Here is a 21,697-nt window from a genome sequence, read left to right on the forward strand (position 1 = left end):
GTGTTATATAACATAAAGCAATACCAACAGTTCAAAGTACAACAGCTATCAACAACATAAAAAAATACAACAGATTTTCTAATAATGATTTTACTTCACAATCTTTATAAAAACCATTTACAAAAAAGTCATTGCAATATTTATAATTTCATTAATATATTCTGTATTTAACTGGCTAAAATTCTATGTTTTTAAACATTTAGTCATTGTAACTCTCTAAAAAGAAATGAGTAAGAGAATAAAGTTCTCCCTAGTAATCCCTAGTAGATATCTGATGACTTCAAAATGTCTATTCTCAGTTTAAACTTCTCTCCTGTTTGTACTCTCTATTATTTTTGACACATCCATTTAGTTCTCTTTCTAAAGTTGAGCCTACCATCCTCCCCCAAAACCTGCTCTACTATTATGTTCCCTGTCTTAGTAAATAGCACTTCCATTTATGCCAGTTACCCAGGTTAGAAACCTGGACTTCGTCTTCTCTGCCATCTTTCACATCTGCTCGACCACAACCTGTAAATTCTACCTCTTAAGTATTTCCATCAACTGTCTACTTCTCTCTCCCCGCAGAGAAAGTCTCCTAGTCCAGGCCACCGACTTCTCTTGCTTGGGTATTTGGAAGAGGCTTATGACTTAGCTCTCTGTTTCCGGTCTTGCTCCATTACAATCTAGCCTCTACATCCACTATAATCTAGGCCAATCTTACTAACACACAAAGCTGATGATTCACTACTTGGTTAAAAATTCGTCTATGGTTTCCCATTTCCATTAGGATAAAGCCCACACTTAAATTCCCTCTGTGAGTTCTTCCCAGCACATTTTTCCACCCTCAAATACTGGTATGCTCACCATCCCTTCCCGGGTACTGTGTTAAACTGCTTTCAGTTTCTCTAATACATTATAATTTCTTACCATCACATCCTCAGAATTTCTGCAATGACTACCTGAAGTTTATCCCCAGAAGCCTCTGGATAACCCCTGTCCATCGTTCACTTACCAGTTTAAACGTTATAGAAGCCAGAAGAACTTGTCTGGCCTAGCAGATTAAATCAGGTCCCTGACTAGATTCTCAAAGGTCCCTGTATTTCCGCTACATTAACACTCCCTCCTGTCTTCTCTCTTGTTTCTTCTAGTTGTCTCTCTGACCTTTTATATGTATGTGGGTGTGGATCTACCTACCTTGCCCACCAGTGTAATAGCAGCCTCTATTACATGTTTGCTATTCTAAAGCAGAAACTTAAAAAAAACGTACTCTCTAGCTTGAAATCAGACTTTAGAAATAATATATCAGAATCTGAAATTTTTTAAAAAGTCAGCTTAGGTTTGGGGCAGAGGGGTATTTAGCAGTCTAGGCTCTGAGCCAGATGGTCCAGTTCAAAATTTAGCTCTGCTCCTTACTAGTAGTGTGATGTTGGGCAAGTTTACTTAAACCTAAACAACTCGGAGCCTCAGTTTGCTCATCTGTAATATGGAGATAATCATACCTTCCTCTCAGTTTTGTTGTGAAGGTTAAACAATAAAACACTTGTACAGTGCTTACAATAGTGCTCGGCACATGGAAAACCTATAGTAAATCTGTTAACTATTATTGTTACTAAGGTTTTAAGCAGGAAAATGTAGAGTCAGATTGTTTGTGTTTGAAGTCTTGTTTTGATACACTCTAATCTTGTCATATGGTCAACTAACTCAATTTTGCAGTGTCTGATTCCTCTTCTCCATAAAATAAGGGGACAGAAAGTGCTTACTAAAACATAGCAACTACTGTTAATGTTAGGCTATATTACACAGTTGAATTGAGAGAGAGAAAAATTCTTATTTAAGTTGAAATCTGGTTCATTTAAAGCTATAGCATTAGTAAATTTGACATATAACCTCTGTTGAACATCTTTGTCATTTACTTAATTAAAAATAGATGAACCTACAATGCACATTAGGTGCAAATGCTCAGGAGTGCCAAGTTCAAGAAATTAAAATTTCTAATAACTTGAATGAAAAGTATCTTCCTGTGAACTGACTCACCCGGAAAAAAAAAATTCTATTTCTTTTTTTCTTTGGAGTAAAAGTAAAATATTTACTCGCTTGCTACTTTTAGATTTCATCTGAGGACTATTGAAAGTTATGACTCTGGACATAATTTAATAGATGCTTTCCTTATGTATATTCTTTTAAACATAGATTAATTTTATATTAACTTTGTTAAGTGAAAGATAGAATTTTTAACTAGTTTTACTGTTTTCTCCTTTGGTCATGAAATTTTAATATCATATTTCTCTGATTCCCTCATCCCAATGCATAGCATTTACTGTGATAGAACATGTCATTTGTGCTCATTCCCTTGATATTTCACCATGCTGAGCCAAGTGAAGTTTTTAACTGATATCAACTCATTATTAGCAAACTTATGGTGCCATTATATTTAAGTCATTTACCTTTACTCCATGCTGAATGGAATCATTACTCTGTGTGTGAGATCCTAATGTAAATATTTATTAGCTAAATTTATCACACATGTACAAATGGATAGTTTAGAAGCTAACAGTATCAACTATGCCGCCTTTGCATAGGGTTTTAAATGTTTTACTGAATGATTCAAGGGGAAGAAGTGGATTCTAAGATATCATGCGACAAATAGCCAAAATGTTCTGTGCTGGATCAGAGGCAAACCACCACAAATCGTCAGACCTTTCATTCATGAGCAAGTTCATCAGCACAGCTCTTTCTTTAACAGTAGTTGCACAAAGCAGAAAAAAAATCCCTCTCTGCAGTTATTTATAACGAACAATTTTTTGTTTGTCTGGCTGTTTAGCAAGTTTTGAACATTCTTGCTCTTTTAGAGAATTTCCACGTTTATGATTTGAGCTTCTCCAAGGTAGAACCCACAGAACTTGATTCTCTCATCTTTGGTGCTCAGGCTCAACCAATGAGATCAGAGATCACTAATGCAGGAACTCACTTCGGAACTGAGCCCCATGAAGCAAGAGAATCTTCACAGAATCCATTTTGCTGTGAGGGTGGTGGCAGAGGCAGCTGCTTGCTGAGTGACAGTGGTTGCAAGATTGCTTTCCTGGCTCTGAAGTGATTCCAGGAGGGGTGGCAGTGAATTGGACCTCCTGGCAGGAGGAGGTGGAAGGTGGGTGAGCAGCAGTTTAGTCAGCAAACCAGTTCCGTGGCACGGTTTTAGGCAATTTTCCTGGAAACTGAGTCTTGAGCCTGGTTTTTCAGGCACCTTAGCATTCCATGAATTACCCATTTTTTTAAAAAATAAATGCCTTATCTGCTTCATCGGTAAGAATCAATTTCTGTTGCTTTTAACAAGAATCTCTGTATCACAGCATAGAATTCTTTTAACAACTCCAAATGTATCAAGCCTAGCAGGAATTGCAATCCAGAGGGGGAGAAAAAAAATATAGTAAGTAAATTTTAAAATTATCATTCTCAAGTGCTAATAGTTACCAGGCACTATGTTAAAACTTGCCACACACACATCATCTCATTTAATCTTCACAACAGCTTAATGAGGATGGTATTATCCTCTATGTTGCCAAAGAGGAAAGAGAGACAGAGATTAACTAACTTGCCCAAGATCTTAGTACTATTGATACCAGAGCCCTGTGACACTGCAGATCTAGGTTACCAGTATTCTTGCTTATGGCCACTTAGCTTCTTATTTCTGATAAGTTAAAGTAATGAAGTAATGAATCAGCTCACGGATTGTATCAACTATTGTTATCCATACAGCTCTCTTTTTTTCCAGATGGCTACAATAAACATGAAAATACTGGTTGACTTTTTGCCCTTTCTTGTCACTTTTACCTCATGTTTATCTTCAGGTCTGGCATTCTCTCCCATGTAAGCCCTGTATCTGAACTTTAACACATTAAACATCAACTTGCAACCCTGTCTGGATGAATAGCTTCATCTTCCCTTAGATGTCAACATAAAGTCAGAGTAATCCTGGGTCCTTTCTTGTCAGTTTCTAGGAGCACTTACGAAATATAAACACTTTTATCTGGGTCTGTTTTAGAAGGAATCAACCAACTTGAAACAGAAAAGCTTCTCAAAATCTAGGTTGAAAAATATTTAAAGATTCTATGGACATTGACAAAGCAGATCCTAAACTGAGGTATAATTAACACTAGTAACCATTTGTCTTTCCTAAGAATATATGACTACAGAAGCAACAGTACTCCAACAGATTTAAAAAACCAAATAGATTTTAAAAAGTACATAGAACACTTTTCAAAGTCAAATTATTCACAAAATATCAATAGTTCAAGAAAATCTCTTCAAAGAAACCTGAACCATGTGTTTGTCCCCCGCCACAACCCCCCAAAAAGGTCAATATTTTCAAAAGGGATTAACAGAAAAGGGCACTTAAAAAAAGTCCAAATAAGATACTAAATAGACAAAAGGGAACATATGTGTGGAAAATACTTAATTAAATAGACATATAACCTGCACCCATTTCCAAGCAGGATTTCCCTTATAGGTTGCTTAGCTGTCCTCAATCCTTTACAGACAGTCCCCATCAGGATGTCATATAGACCATCGCTCTAAATAACATAAGTTGGATGTCCAAGCAGAAAATTTTCCTTTGGTGCTAAAGCTCCCTTGCTCAAGACTTCCCTTTCCAGTTTATCTTCCATCTCTGCCTCTATGACCTCAGAAACTGTCAGTTTGCAGTTTTCCCATTTCATTGGCCACTCATTACTTCTTATGAGGTTAAATTGAATTTGTTACAGTTTTTTTTTTTAACTTTTGTTTTTATTTCTACATTGTATCCGTGTTTAGCACCATTTTTCTATTTGTTTAAATACTGATGGTTTTAATTCTCTCATACTTGTCTCTGTGTATATTTTGATCAGTTCTTGAGAAGAAGGAAGGTGTGAGTCCACCCTTAATAATACCACTCCAAAAGAGAAGGTACTTTTTTGTCATTTTTGTTCGTCGTTATATTCCTAGTGACTAGAATATCACCTAATATACTCACTATCCCCAGGTAAACCAGCTCTTCCTACTTAACAGAGGGTGGTTTAGCTGTAACCTGCTTTCATAGATTTTGGAATCAAACAGCTGAACTAGCATGAGCTCTAATTTCCTACTTGTAAAATGAGAACAAAAGTAATCCTGCTACCTCATATGATAGTTTAAAGGAACACTCTCTAAATGTACATGTGATGATGCTTTGTAAACTGTGGAAGTTCTTATCATTATTCCTTTATTCATGTAGCTCTTGCGTAAAATACATTTCATTAGTTCCTGTTTCTTCTGCTTTGGTATATGAATTGACTTTGATTTCTTTCAACGGTTTTCCTTTTTCTTCTCCTGTGTTACTATAAGTGTTCATCTGTTGAAATGTTATTTGTGGAAATTAAAACTGATAGATATATTTTTAAAAAATAACCAAAGTTTTTATTTGCTAATAAAAATTTGTCCCTTGGAATACCTACGTCTTAGTCATCCAAACCCACTACTCCTGTCGTTGCTATACCAAAGACTGTCTTCAAAGATAGACCCTGAGGTTTTATACAGTATTGATCTTGGTTAAATCAAGCTCTGAAAATATGCAATTTAAAAAATAGCATTCAAATTTTAACTAAGTAATATATTATTAATATGTAGGAAATGTATTTCCTTCTCGTACAATTTCTAATTAAATAGAACCTCACCTTGAATAAAGATAAACCATGTTTGGTTCTTGCTGCTTAAGTTCCTGCAAAAATAATCCCTGTACCAGCTTTTCAGGGATACAAGTCTGTACCTGATATTATTCTTTCACTTAATTATGTCAAGAAAAGACAAGATTGTACCATTTATTCATTTTAATATAATTTAATTTTAGTATTCAAAGATGATTCCCTTATAGTATAAAAGGGAAAATAAGAATTAAATTGGAATCATTCTCATCTTCTACCAGTTCCAAAATGAAAAATCTTCTTGAAATGATATATGTTCTAAAAGCATACCAATTTTTAACACTATAAAAGTTTTAGATAAGTTAAAGTAGGGGTCTGTTATGAACTCATTTGTTTCCTCTCTAAAATTCATATATTGAAGTCTTACCCCTGTATTTCAGAATGTGACCATATTTGGAGACAGGGCCTTTAAAGAAGTAATTAAATTAAAATGAAGTCATTAGGGTGGCCTTAATCCAATATGACTGGTGTCCTTATAAGAAGAGGAAATTTGCACACAGATACAAACAGAGGGACCATGATGTGAAGACACAGGGAGAAGATGGCCGTCTACAAACCAAAGAGAAAGGCCTGGAACAGATTCTTCCCAGAAGGAGCCAACCCTACCTACACCTTGATCTTGGACTTCTAACCTCCTGAGCTGGGAGAAAAAAATTCCGTTGTTTAAGACACCCAGTCTGTGATATTTTGTTATGCAGCCCTAGCAGACTAATACAGGGGCTATGTAGAAAATAGAGGGAAATTAACTCCTAGCTCTAAGAAGAATAGGTCAGTCTTTGCTATAGCATAAGCTGATGACTTAGCTCTTTTTATATGCTTCATACCCTTTATAGAATCTTAAACAATAAATACATTTCTTATTCAGTAACATTGTCTGAAAAAATAAATGATGTTTTATTTTTAATTACTCAATTCAGCTACTTGTTTATAATAAATGAAGATATACAGTTTAATATGTTAGTGAGAGGGAATAAAATTATATTATCCACCTTCCTTATCATCACTTCAAGACTAATAAACCAAAGATCATATCTTACCACTATTTTAAAATATTGCAACATAAAACATAATATAAAAATTGATAAACAATCAGGTAACCCATAACCCAGGTTAACTAAGAAAATAATACAGTTGAAGTCCTCCTAGTATCTTGCTGTAGTAGGTGCTAGCGATGCCCTATCCAGATCCCACTCACAGAACAGGCGCAGCCCATCCTCTAGTTGCTGTGAATATGGGCTGCTGACAGCTCACGGATGCCTCCTCTATGCAGAATTGCCCATGGCCAAATGGGAGACACCTTGCCCAGAAAGTTAAGCTTCTGTGGAGGAGGGGGCAGCCAGTAGCTGATAACTGACCTACCTAGGGTACCTCAAAGTGGGACCAGCTCTGTGGTACAATTCATGCTCCAGATCCTCCATCGGATCAGTCTGAAGCTTGCCTCTATCAGAGTCCACATCCTTGTTGACCTTTTTCCCTGTCCTATCCTGCTTTATCCCCAAATACCTATCTCCTGAGAGCACACAATCAATAATTCACTTGTACAAGAGTTCAGGCTCTGCTTTACTTAGGCTCTGCTCCTAAAGAAACTCACCTTAGGTAGTTGGTGCCAGAAGGGGCCAGAGGAAGCAAACTCTAATGATGGAAATCTCAAGTTCGATCACTCACAAGTCAAATTGCAATGAGAACACATTGCTAGTGGTAGGTAGAGAATTGATAGTCTCTAGCATACTGCAGCACTGAGATTTGCCAGCGTCCCTTTCACAAAGTTCATTCTTTCTCATTGGGTGAACTGTGACAGCGTATAAGTGGAAGGGGATGTCCCAGTTGGTGCAATGATATGGGGGGAAATAGTAACTATAAGTACTGTGGAATTAGGTGACTATGGCAAAGTGCCCTATCATGTTGGAATGAGAAAATGAGAGACTTGAGTTTAATAACAAAAACTTTGCAAGCCAAGTATGAGTCAGAAAACCTTCTGGGCAGCATTTAAAATGCCAACCATTCAACAGCAGCTGAAGTACAGTAGAGCCAAAATTCAGGCACAGGTCTTAATTGTAAGAGAGGCAGAAGTTCAAAGAAGGTTGCATTCTTGGCCTAGCCAAGTATTCCACACCAAAGTCACAGCCCTGATAGGCAAGAAATGGGAACCCTAAGACTTTGGATGCACATATCTGGGATGGATGCCCTTGAGTACCTGAACTCTCAGATTCCCCTGAACCCTATGTGACAACAGAAGTAGCCACAACCGTTTGTTTGGAGACAGAGAGACTTCCTTTACTTCAAGACCACGCAGAGTTCCCAAATGTGGCAGGCACTCCATCGATACCCTATAAGACAATTCTTGCTCTCCCTAGGATCTGCTCCCCCTCCATTCTTGGCCCTCGATTCACAATTAGGGTCAAATTTTAGCAAAATCTGACTGGCAGTGTTCTAGGCCTGCTAAGAGAGGACAGGGATTATACACCAAATGAGCTGCAAAATCTGGCTAATATATACTAGCAGGCAAAAGAATATGCCGGGGAGTGAATCCTGAAGCTGTTGGATCAAGAGAGATAGAACATAAAACCAGATAGAGGAGAGTGTTTCAGCGTAGGAGCAGTGTCCCTTAACACAAGATTTAACATCCTTGAGGGGATGGGCCAAATACACTGCTGGGTATGGATTTTAGAAGCTTAAGAAAAGTGATTGCCCAATTTAAAAAAGTGGAGATGCCAGGGCTGCCAATTCAAACTATGGAGAAAGAGATAAAAACCTCAAAGCAGTGGGCATTCTGGAAAGGTTCTACTATTTAAGAATTAACAAAACAATAACTGACTGTGTTTCTTGGAAGAGCCTGGAGCACTCCATTTACCATGGCAATAAGGAAAGCAGATTGCAAAGGAGAACTAGCATTGTTGAGAAGCACAGCAATGGCTGCTCTCTGCAGGCTAGGACAATGGTAAGAGATGCTATGAAAGAACAGGGCTCCTTAGTAGCAGTGAGAGGATAGTATTCCCAAACCACAGCAGACATAATTATTGTAATGAGCAGCAAGGTAAGAATAGCAACTAGGAAAGTTCAATCTACAGGGATTTATTGTCGTGGCTAGGAGAACATCATTTTCCTAACGGCATGTTAGATGGGCAGCCAACAGAAGTATGTCTTAATATATAATATCAAAAGAAATCAAGAATAGATGAGAAGGCCAAGGTCAGCTACACAAATGGAAAATCATAATCTTTCCCTAGTTTCCAAACCTGAGCCAGTCCTCAAACTCAGAACCAATTAATTGAAGGAGAGAGCAAGTCCGCATCAAGGAGGACTCTGAAACACCATGCTAATTATATACCGAGGTAATTTCCCCAGACCTTTTCCCCCAAGGGACCTATAGCCATTAGTTAGGTAACTATACATTGAAAAGAGAAATGTTTAGATCTTTCTAGGGCTATTGAATAGAGTCTGATCTGACACTAGTATCTGGGGAGCCAAAGTGCCCTCATAGTTTCCCTGTTAAAGTTAGGGTGTATGGAGTCAGACAGTAAGTGGAATCCTGGCTTAGGCTTGGGTCCATCTCATAGTAGGTCCACTGAGTATACAGACCCACCCAGTAGTAATTTCCCAGATTCTCAAACATATGATTGAAATGAACAGACTTACAGTTAGCAGAAGCCCGCTATAGATTCCTAGACCTGTAAAGTAAGAGCTAATGTAGTTGGAGAGGCTAAGAGGAAGCTCTATGTGTTAGTTTTCTATGTTGCATTAAAAAAAATTACCACAGAGACTTAAAAAAACAGAATTCTGTAGGTCAGAAGTCTGAACTTCTGAGAGAATCACAAGACTGAACTGTGCTCTTAACAGAAGGCTCTGGAGAAGTATCTACTTCTATGCTCAATAAAGTTTTTGGGAGAATTCAGTTTCCTACCACTGTAGGACTGAGGTTCTTGTTTTCTTGATGGATGTCAGCTCCCAGAGGCCGCCATCTTGTCCTTGCCCTGTGGTCCCTCTCTCTCAGCAATAGAGAAACTCCCTCATGTTGACTTACTCTCACAGGAATCTCTCTAACTTCTTTTGCCACGAGTTGGCAAAAACACTCTAAATTTAAAGGGCTCATGTGAATTGATTAGGCCCACCCAGATAATCTCTCTTTTGCCATATAATGTAACCCAATCATGGGAGTAACACCAGGGGCCAAAGACCATGCAGACTGTATCAGTTTTCTATTGCTGTGCAAACAAACACAAACTTAGTGGCTTAAAAAATACAAATTTGTTATGTTATGGTTCTGGAGGTCAGAAGTCTGAAATGGGTCTCACTGGGCTAAAATCAAGGTGTTGGCAGGATTGAGCTATTTCTGGAGGCTCTGAAAGAGAATCTGTTTTTCTTGCCTTTTCTAGCTTCTAGAGGCTATCTTAATTCCTTAGCTAAAGGACCCTGTCAAAGCCAGTAATGTCAAGCCCAGAGTTCTCACACTGCTCTCTATTCTTTCTTTCCCTTTTGAAAACTTTTATGATTACTGTGGGCCCACCTGGATAATCCATGATGATCTCCCTATTTTAAGGTCAGCTGATTGGCAATCTTAATTCCATCTGCAAGATTAATTCCCCTTTGCCGTGTAATTTAGCATATTCACAGATTCTGGGGATTAGGACATGGACATTTTTAGGGGCCCATTATTCTGCCTTCCACACCTGGAAACAGCACCCAGCAGCCAAGATAAATAGTGGATGAAAAACAACTGCAACTCATGAGGAATGGCAGAAATAAGTGCCACCACCAATGACACAAGGATGCAGGAGTGGTGGTTCTCATCATATTCTTTTTAAGTCACTGTTGACCCCTGAAAAAACCAAATAGATTGTGATGAATGAAAGTAGACTACCACAAACCTAAGCAAGATTAATCCCAATTATCATTGCTGTTTCAGATGTGATAGGTTTACTAGAGCAGCCTCTGGTAAGTCATTGTGTAAAATAACTAAGTCATCGTATAAAACAACTAAGGCAGCAGATGTCAGCTCACATTTGTCCTCAATGCTTGTGCACTGGGCTCATGGACAAAGTAGCCGTGTTATAGAGGTGGAGGCTATGCATGAGCCCAATAGCATGGACTCTCAACAAGGCTGATCTAAGTACTGCCACTGATGTATGTTTGTCCAACAACAGAGGCAAAAGCTGAACCCTAATGGAGTACTGTTCCTTAAGGAGATTAGCCAGCACTTAGTGCGAGTTGACATTATTGGACTCCTTACACTTTGGAAGTGACAACATTTCACCCTGACTAGAACTGACACAGACACTGAGCATGGGTTTGTGTTTCCTACTCACAAAGCCTCAGGCACCATCACTGTCAAAAGACTTGTGGAGAGTATGGTTTATCATAATGGGATTCCATATAACATTCAGACCAACGGACCCACTATACAACAAAGAAGGTGTGTCAGTGGACACATGACCATGCCACCAATGTTTCTACCATATACTGCACCATCCAGAAGCTCAGGACTTCACAGAGGATCAGTCTCTTGAGGGTTCAGCTTGGGCACTACCTTCGAGAGGACACCCTAGAAGGATGGGAGCCATCCTTCAGGATGGGGTATATACACTAAATGAGCAAACATTATATGATTCTATATTATCAATAAGTAGATGTCAGGAAAGAAAAGTCTGGGAAACAAGGGATGGAAATAGTTGTGACTACATCCAACATCACTTGCAGTGACCAACTTGGAGAATTTATGCTATTGGTCCCTGCAGCTTTAAGTCTTGACTTGCTGGAGACACTGGGTCCCAGAAGAGGGATGCTTCTCCCAGTGGACATAGTATATGAGTCCCACTAAAGTTAAAGCAAGAGCTGTTGCCTGGCCATTTTGAGTTCCTTGTGTCTGTGGATCAGCAGGCACAGAAAGGAATTACCATACTGGCAGGGCTGATTGACCCTGATCTTCATGAGGATGTAAGAGTGCTGCTGCAAATTGGAGGCAGGAACAAATGTTTGGCACTCAGATGGCCTGCTGGAGCATGGTACTCCTATGTCCAGTTTTAATTGTAAATGAACAAGTATAGCAGTCACAGCCTGGTAAGGGCCTCATAACCAATAACGTTTCTGAATGTCACTCCACCGGGCAAGCCATGTAACTAAGAGGAGAAACTAGCCAAGGGAGGGAGGGAATATAGAACGGGTGGTGGGTGAGAGCAATGAGGAGTAATTAGTTAATTCCTCAGCAACAAATGTAACAGCTAGTGTTGTGGTCCATCCGATAAACCCTCCTTATATATATGTTTCCCAGAAATTGTAACCAACCAGAATCCTAAATAAGCTGTGCCTGAATGTAGTGAGCTAATGCGAGAAGCAAGAGGACCTGAGTGGTACAAATAGTAGACTATAATAGAGGCTCTTGGTACCCCATCCAGATCCTCTTTGCCAGACCAGTGAGTCCATCTATCAACTAGCCACTGTGAGTATTGCCAGCAAATGTCACAGCTTCCCAATCTCTGGAGCACTGTCCCTGCCAAAAAGTATCCTTCTCACTTAGAAAGTTCCCCACCAGCAGTCCTTGGCCATGCAGCCACCCTTGTATGGAATGTTTCCCAAAATGCCAGACCATCTATTGTCTGTCTATGTCCTTAGACAGTTCATTTGTAATTTTAATTAGGTTAAACTCTTGATATTTTAGAGTTTGTTACTATAAAAAGCATTTCACTTTATTATTTTTCTCCTTGGTTATTACTTTTATAAATTGTTTTTCTTTCCAGAACTAATAGATAGTAGTAATAAGTTCTAATTGTTTGTTGATTTTGTTGTTTTTTTCTCTAGGTAGATGCTCAGACGATCTATAAATAGTGAGTTATAGCTCTTGTCTTTCAATTCTATGCCACTCTTTTATGTTTCTTTTCTTGTACAATTGGCTACAATTTTCAATATTCTTTTAGTACTAATGAAGATAGTGGGCATCTTTGTCATGTTCCCTATCTTAGGAATGAATGCAATATTTCATTAGGGTTTGAGACATGAAACCTTTCCAAATTAAAGAAGTTCCTTCCTTATCCTAATATGCTAAGAATTTTATTTTTAGCAAAAAATAAATGTTTAACTTTATCAAATGCTTTTTCTGCATTGATTGAAATAATTATATGATTTTTCTCGTTTAGTCTGTTAATGTCATTAAATATATTAATCAATTTTATGATAATGCAAAACTTACATTTTTATGATAAAATGTACATTTTCATAGTCTATTATTTTAAGTGTATTATTAAATTCATTTAGCCAATAATTTATTATTTTTGCATTTATTTTCATTAATATGAAATAGAAAAGAACTGTTTTTTGCAAGTTTGGTAGAACTCACATGTAAAACCCCCTCCAGGCCTTTTGAGAGAGGAAAACTTCAATGACCATTTCAGTTTCTTTTTTACTTATTGATCTGTTCAAATTCCTTTTTCTCATTCTCAGAGAGAAAAGCAATTTACCCAATTTTCTGCTGTCATTTACCAGCAGAGATGAAAATTTAGCTCAGGTCTCATTGATTCCATCGCTTATGTTCTTATAACTATGATAACTATCATACAGCCTTATCTTGTTTAGAAGATGTCCTCCCTAATAGGGAGTACAGAGGAAGAACTAAATGGACAAACATAGTGAAAATCACGTATATAGAAGACCACTCTTGATAGCCTGAAATACAGATTGAAGGCAGACGTAATGAAGGGAGAAAAATGAATGAAGGTTATTACAATCACTCAGGCGTAAGTTGAAGAGTACAAAATGTATTATTGTTGATTGGAAATGAAAGAAAAGAAAATGATAGATGGTCCAAACAAAAGAATGTGGAATGAAAAGTAAGAACAAATAAAAACCCCTAAAAATATGGAGTTCCCCAGTTTATTTGGCAGAAAACAAAGCAAAACAGCTTACACCATAAAAGGAAAAGACTGAAAGGAGGAACTGGTAGTGAACGAATTCAGTTATATATCCTGGTGGTATGAATATCCATTCTTTTCCCTCCTTGTGTTCCTTCGCCTGTGGAGGGAGTGCCATTATTATAGCCTTCCTGGCTTTTCTCTACCCCCTCACTCACTCCTCCCAAAGGATGGAGGAATGATTTAAAGAGGATCTTGGCAGAATAATCCCAGCTCCTTCTTCCCTATTTCCTTTGTAGTGAGCTGTCTCTAGAGAAAATTCTGGTCTATTTCACCTCCAAGCAACTAGTTCTGGAGGATCAAACTCGAATCCCTCAGTCAGACCCCTGTCCCAGCCCAGAGCTGTCAGTGACAAGGTGACTAAATCTGTCTGATTCTGAGTCTCAGTATTAGGATTTGGTATAAACCACATTTTCCAAAACAGCTTTACCATTAATAAAGGTTATATTTGTCTTCTCAATCTGCCTATTCTTTTGTCCTATTTGTCAATTAGTTCAGAATTCAGGAAAGGAAAATGAGAGATATTTTTTGGCTCCCTCGAACCCCAAGCATGCATCAAGACAGATTTAACATAAAATTCATTGGTGTTTAGAAATTGAAAATAAATATTTGGTTGATTTGTTTGAAATGGAAATAAGAATATGTGAAACATTCACATAGAAGTGAAAGTTAAAATCCTGGGAAATAATTAAGAAAAACTGAATTTGAAGATCTAGCTTTGAGAATTCCTTACATAGGAAGAAATAGAGTGTATATTCCAGGATACACAGACATACTCAGAATGATAAGAGATAAATCAGAAACCAAGGGAAAAGTCATTTTTAAGAAGGAGGAAATGCTTGACAATGTCAGATATCAGTAAGGTTTGCTAAGAGGGATGCAGGATGCAAATGATGCACTTCAAAAGCAATATTTCTGTATGTAGTGGGAGCTGAGCACCATGGTGGTTGTCCTAAGATTTTGAGAGAGAGAGAGAGAGAAATAAATTATGGAACTCCTGAGATAAGAGTTTCTAGTGCTTAAAATGCCTAATATTTCTTCATTTCTGGGGACTTTCCTGTTCTAACACAGTCCACAAATATACTTAACACAGACCCTTTTTGTTAAAGTAACTTGCAAGCTATAAAGAACAGAACGATGATGAAGGGCTTTATGACATGTGTACGTACATGCATAAGTGATGTGGATGGCTGAAAGAATTAAGTTTGTCAGAAATTGTTATAAAAAATTGTTTTCTGTGCTTGGGAACTTCCAATTTTCAGTTCTTGACTCCTTCAAGGTAAAAAGAAAACACCAAACAACAACAGCAATTTTTAAAAAACCAAATCCTGACATCTTTTGCTCTCTCTCTTTTCTCAGCTTTTACTTTTTATTTCCTGATTTTCCCATCCTAATTTACTTTTATCCTTTCTTTTTTTGTACTTCGCTCAATACTTAAACAGTATTTAAGTCTAGAAAAAAACCTGGCTAAGGTTTGATTTGATTTGATTTGAGAGAGAGAGATTGGATTGGATTTGCTTTTTACCTCTTGATTTATCCTCATCTCAAAGTTCTAAGTTGTAAAAAAACTAATTCTAACTTTAACGATAATCATGAATCCAGTCTCAATGGGGAAACATTGGTTCGTATTTTCACCATTCCCTCTGCTCGAAGTTAGAAATTCCCAATAATATTAACCTGTATTCAATTCTGTGAATATTGACCCTGAAAGGATATGTAAATGCCCCATCATTGTCTTTAGTTTTTTCCTCTGGGGAAATAGAGACTAATTCCTCTAAATTTTCCGTACCTTCTTACAAACACTTACTTTAGAAAAATTTGAGCATATGAATAAACATGTAATAGTAACTCATGGGACCAGCAACTGGGCAGAATTACTTCCCCAGACCCATCCTTACACTATATTTAGACTCCAGTTCTACCCTTGACTGTCTCCTCATTTTCCCAAATCTCTATTCCCCTAGAAAAGAAATATTTTCTAAATTTTTTTGTTTAATCAGTGCATAAATCATATTTATCTAATCAATTTATAGATTGATTTTTTTAGATCAGATTCAATCCACTCTGGTCAGCGATGAGAGTGAGAGGGAAGGATCATTACGTGGTATAAATTATTGCTCATTCAACATGGCTGAATAGACAGGAAGGATGAGGAGCAAGCAGGGATTAGTACATTGAGTACAATGATCCCACTTTTTAACATTACCCATATGCATAATAGCACACCATGTATGATGAAAAACACCTACTCTCTCTTCAAAAAGACATTCAGCCAATTCATCCTATGCTAACGATGCAATTCCATGGTATATGCTGTTTTCAGTATCAAAATTCAATCCTGATGTTAATACCATTCTGCAACCTTTGAAATTTTTAGACACTCCCAATGTATCCTGTACAGAATGGTTGGGGAGAACAAACATAACATTCAGTAATCATAACACCTATTTAATTTTAAGAAAAAAGTAAATTACTATGAACTTCATTAGTGAGTCCTAATCTCTGCTGCTACTCAAGAGGCCATTCCTTTACCCAATTCCGTGTTCTACAAGCATTGAGCCAGCACTTCTGTCAAGAGTTTTTGCCAGATATCTTTGTTACGGATGAATCTACATCCATGTAGATCTTACCCTGTAAAGTTCGGTTAACCTTTACAAATGGCGAGATAAAGTAACACCTAGGGGATCCTCTGGATTCTACTCTTAGTCTATTTAGCCCCCAATATGTAGTAGAAATATTATTTACTATTGAAAATTAGTTATGTGTTTATCCAGCAATATAAGATGTCCACCTTGAATAAAACAAACACAAAATTTTGTTCTTATGTATAACAACGAGCCCAAATTTCCAAGGTTTTTTTTCAAATTTATTGGAACCGTTATCATTTTTTCTGGTAGGACTGTTATTCTATTTGGTGTTGAACCTCCAGACCCATGGAAACCAGTATAGAGTTTAAAAAACTTTTGAGAAAGTTTATTATGTGTAGTGTTTTGGAAAATTCTTAGCCATTATTTCCTTAAATATTAATTCTGCCCCATTCCTCTCTCCTCTCCCTTACAGAAGCTGACTGCATGAATATTAGACCCTTTCACTTTATCTTCTGTGAGATTTATTTTTTCTTCTGTATTTTTCAGCCATTTATCTATCCATATTACACTCTAAACATTTTCTTCTCATTTATTTTGCAATTCACTTATTCTCTCTTCTGCTATGCCTACTTAGCTTAATTTTAGTTTTTATTTTTAATTTTTGCTTTAGTTACTGTGTTTTTTAGTTGTAGAGTTCATATTTGGTTATTTTTATGGTTTCCAGATCTCTACCAAAATTTTCATAATTACTTAATTGTACACATTAAGAAAATAGCTGTTGGCTGGACGGCAGTTCTTACAGATGAAGTCTGATTGAGCAAGCATTTATATTACTGTAAATACATTGTAAAGATAACTATCTAAATTAGGGCTTCTGCAGGTTTAGTTCAATTTTCCGTTGTTTTTCTTGATTTTCATTTTATCACCTCCTCATGTCCCTTATTTAGATTAAAGCGTATAGAGGCTTTCTCTTGATCAAAGGTGCAATTTCCATTTCACACTGAAACTCTGGAGTTTGTCCAGTTTATATGATTTTGATTTAGAGAAAACCCACTGCAGAGTCTGGATACTGGCTGAAACTCCTGAAAGTCCTGATTTTCTATCAGAGAAGTGATCTCTCTTTACTAGGGCCCAGTAACAGACACACACTTAGCACAGAACAGAGGGGTGTGGGGGGAAAGGGCTGTGCTCCAAAGCTTAAGGTACAGGTGAATATCAATGACAAGGCTCCAATTAGTTGTGAAATTCTTGTGACCAAACACCAAAAATTTATTATCACAAACACCTGTAATTTTACGGATTCTGAAGGAAATATGTGGCTCCAGAGTAAACTTTGTTTTATTACTTTCAAGATTGGTTCTAAATTTCCTTGTTGTAGGAGACTCACTCAAATTTGTTTACTGAGTTGATAGAAAGGATCTAGTAAAATGCCCAGGTCTGAGTGTACTGTTTCCAAATGTAAAAGCCCAGTCAAGGATCAGGCTTCTTTCTTTGTATTTAGTGGCTACAGGCATAGCGTTTTTTTTCATTAGGAGGAAGTGGAATGTTCTCTTGGGCTCTGTGGCAATCATTAGGATACAGAGCCTTAGATATTGCCCCATTCATGGCACATCTATAGTCAGCTGGCTCAAATGTTTTACAATGTAATAAAAGCATTTTTATCAGCATTTCTAAGATTACCAATACATCATCAACGTAATGGAATGTTTAAATTTCAATCAGCAGTATATAGTATCCTAAAGTTGCTCCAACTAGCAGATAACATAGTTTGGGATTTCAAGCAGTAAAAGTGTATTGAATGCCTTTCCAGATGAAGGCATACTGACCTTGACTGTATTACTGGAAAGGCATTAAAAAAAGAGAGCGTTAGTAACATTCAAAACAGCATGCCAAGTGCCAGTAGTGTCTGCAATTTGCAATGATATCAGGCTCAGTGCGAACAATGGTGACTACATTCTCTGTGGTTTATAGCACCAGTAACTTTCATCAGCCAGATACAGCTATTAAAGCAAAAGATAGCATTTCACATCATCCCCATCTATGTTAAATCTTGTGTGAAAAGAATAAATTCTTGTTCTCCTTGGCATGCGACAATGTTTCCATTGTACGATCTTGGCAAGTTTTAGGCATTCAAGCCATTTTTGGCTGTGCATTTGGCTGATGGTTACAGAATCCAACAACAGGGTTGTAATCCAACCCTGGTTGAATTGTAATTTAATCAACGAGAACATACATTCACACACCCTACAAATCCTTATCAGTTATGTAGGCTGACATAAAAAATAGCAAGCACAATCTAAAAACAAAAGCTAAAACTGTAGCCATGTTAGCTCTGGTATCCAGTAAGTTTATGAATTTGGAAGGCCTCCTCTAGGGAGTTCAAATCATGCATACTAGGTTTTAGACTTGTTTTACCTTATTCTGTCAACATAATTCTCTTAAGTCTGGATTTTTGTTCAACCAATTGGTCTACTTGAGTCTTTGTTCCCTAGAAGTAAAAACAATTCCAGACTTTTTTCATGAGCTATTAAGATCCAGTTTAACTAGGTCTAGTCGTCCCTTTCACACTACAAGAAAGGTCTACAACAACAGCTAAGGTGACTCATCCTTGTAATTCTATCATCTCACAGTTTTCAGCCATAACACAGTACATTTTGTGCAGGTTTTCTCCAGACTCTGCAAAATCTAGCCTCCCTTTCACTAGCTAACTGGTAGTCCTAATTATCCATGATTTCCTTTTGTGACATATCTACTTCTCTTTAGAAAGTCTTGCTTGTTTGGGGCCTATAGTAGCTAGTACCACCACTTCCAGGCATTGGATAGGATAACTGAGCAGTCACCACAGGCTCCTGGGCTTCTAGATTCCATGGTTATCTCACCCTCTCCAGGGCTTCTGAATGTTGTGTCCAACTGGCTTGACCAGAGCTATGAAATAACACTGTGGCCCCCTGCCCATGGCAGGAAAAGTAGCTCTCTCAGCAGTTCTGTCACTTTGTTACAATCTCCATACAGCCACTGTCCCTAGGAAGGAATGTTTCCTATCTTCAAGGTAAGCCAGTTAAACACTCCCACTTCCAAGAACTTATAGCACAGAGATAGAGTGATATTTGTCTCTTCACTGTTGTCAACTCTTGTGAAAATGGTGCACACATACAACTAATAGTAAAATAAAATAAGTTTTGTTAAGAAAAAATAATTAGTGAAGTAACAAAGCACGTGGAACCTCCAGGCTTTATTCTTCCCCAGAGAGCTATGCTTAGACCAGATAGAGCTGGGCTGTATGCACCATGGCAAGTGTTCCAATAGAGAAGAACGTGATCTTTGAAGTGCTCTACATATTTATAAGGCTGAGGAGCAGGGAACATCTATGTGTCTATGTAGCAATGGAAGGCCTCTATGGAGGAGTAGCCTCAATAGCTGATAATCCTCTGTTCTTCCATTGGGCCGAGTCTCTGTTAAATTGCCAGAGATGGGAAGGAATGAGTCTCAGGACTATCCATGCTTGTTTCATCTCCTAAAGGTAGCTTGGTCTGCATTTTAAAATGAAATTCTCCTAGCCTAAGTTTCAGCTAAGTCACTGAGACCATCAAGACCACATTCCAAAGTAAGGTTTGAGACTAAGATGCAGGGCTTGCAAAGAAGTTGTAAGAAAACCAATTGTGTGCTCTTAGCTAACCATACACTTCTGGTCTAAAAGTGTTTAGAAAGCTAGGTTGAAATTCAAAGAGGATTCATTTGAAAAGAGTTTCTGTATGAGTCCCACCACTCCCAAAGAAGATTTCAGAGTTTGTTACCTCCTGAAACAAGCCTAGTGAAAGGGTTTCAAAGTATTCAGTAGAAAGCTTGATCAACATCTCCTGCCATTTGTGTGGTGATCAGTAGACTAGAGTCTAGAAATCTAAACAAATAGAGGAGCTGGCTGGGGAGTTTTGTGATAGCAGAACACAAGCCACAGTTTTAGGAGAATTACATTTCCAGAATTAGTTAGGAGAGAGAACTAATGTTTTCTTGGACCTGACATGGGCCCTTTTTAAATGAACGAGTTGACATGGGATCATGTTGGATATTGCCAAGACAACCACTCAGAGAAAAGAAAAAAACTTAGCAAAAATAAGGTAAAGTTGACACTGGATGCATAGCCATTGAAGAACAAATAAGGAACCAGGAGAAACAAGGATACATTTAACCTATCAAGAAAACCATAGGTGACCAATCTACTGAGATTAGGGGGTGGCAGATAGGAATATTTTTTTAAAAAATGAGAGCATCTGATGAAAGTCTACTATGTTTAGAAAAGGATAATGCCAGAACAGTGCCAGATAGGTACAACTGTTCCTGGCCCTTTCCTGTTCTTCTTCCTTCCTTTTCAAGGATCAGAAATCATGGCTAAATGAGTAGAGAGATTGGAACTGACAAAGTAGGGTAAGAAGAGCTTGATCTTGCCAGCTCTGTCTCATTACAGCTTGACTTAGCTCAAAGAGTGGGGACTCAAATGGAATTTGAATATCTATTACCATTGCACTGGATCAGGCATGTTAAATCCCCAAGAGGGTCTGTGTTCTGTGAGTCTAAGTGACCAAAGAACTTTCTTGTACCTAATATTTACAGCAAAAGATGAGGTACTTTTTTTTATCTAGCTGGAGGAAGAACTAGAACTACAAAATCTAAAGTGTCAGTGGAAAAAAATTAGTAAATGTTCTTTATATTCACATTTTATGAGTTATGCATGTTCAATTCACTGACTATAATAAAATTTTGAAAATGAGTTTGTTTAAAGGTCTTTTTAAAAATTACTTCATGTTTAGACTTTAGTTGGTGCTAACATTTGAATCAGCACTTTGACTAACATTTGCTATGACATCCTTGCAAAACATTTGGTTCATTAACACTTTGGATTCCACTTGTTTGTGGAAACCCTTACAGATCTCGCATCTAACATTTCATTACATGCTATTTTTAATCTTAGATTAGAAAAAAGGAATTTGAATCTCCAGATTGCGATTGAGTTTTTAAAAAATATTTACATTTCTGAAATAAATTGCAATCTAATGTAACTTCCAAGTTTTAAATCATTCACGTGAAACTGACTATATTCAATCTCAAGAAGTGTTCTAATATGAAATATAGAGAAGGAAAGGAGAAAAAAGGAAAACTAATGAGTCGTGGTTTGGTAAGACATCTCTACTTTTTTCTCTGTTTGGCCTTTTCCATTGTCAGTTTGATTAATGGAATGTCTTTAAATGTATCTCCTTTTGGATATCTTATATCTCAACAAGTCCATTTCATGTTCTTGCCACCAACATTTCCAGTAAATTTCTTCTAATATGTCAGAATGACAGATAAGTTTCAGTAGTCAGACTTATAGAGAGCTCATTATTGTTTCAAACCACTGCAATAGCCCCGAAGGTCCCCGAAGCAAAGGGCCTCTGGAGTGTCATGTGATTTCCAAACACTTGCTGAATAAAGGTGTCATTTCTGGGCTTAAAATAAGGATATAAGTCACTAGTTAAGGTCAAGT

This window comes from Diceros bicornis, chromosome 11, assembly GCF_020826845.1.
Source record: "Diceros bicornis minor isolate mBicDic1 chromosome 11, mDicBic1.mat.cur, whole genome shotgun sequence".
NCBI lineage: Eukaryota > Metazoa > Chordata > Mammalia > Perissodactyla > Rhinocerotidae > Diceros > Diceros bicornis.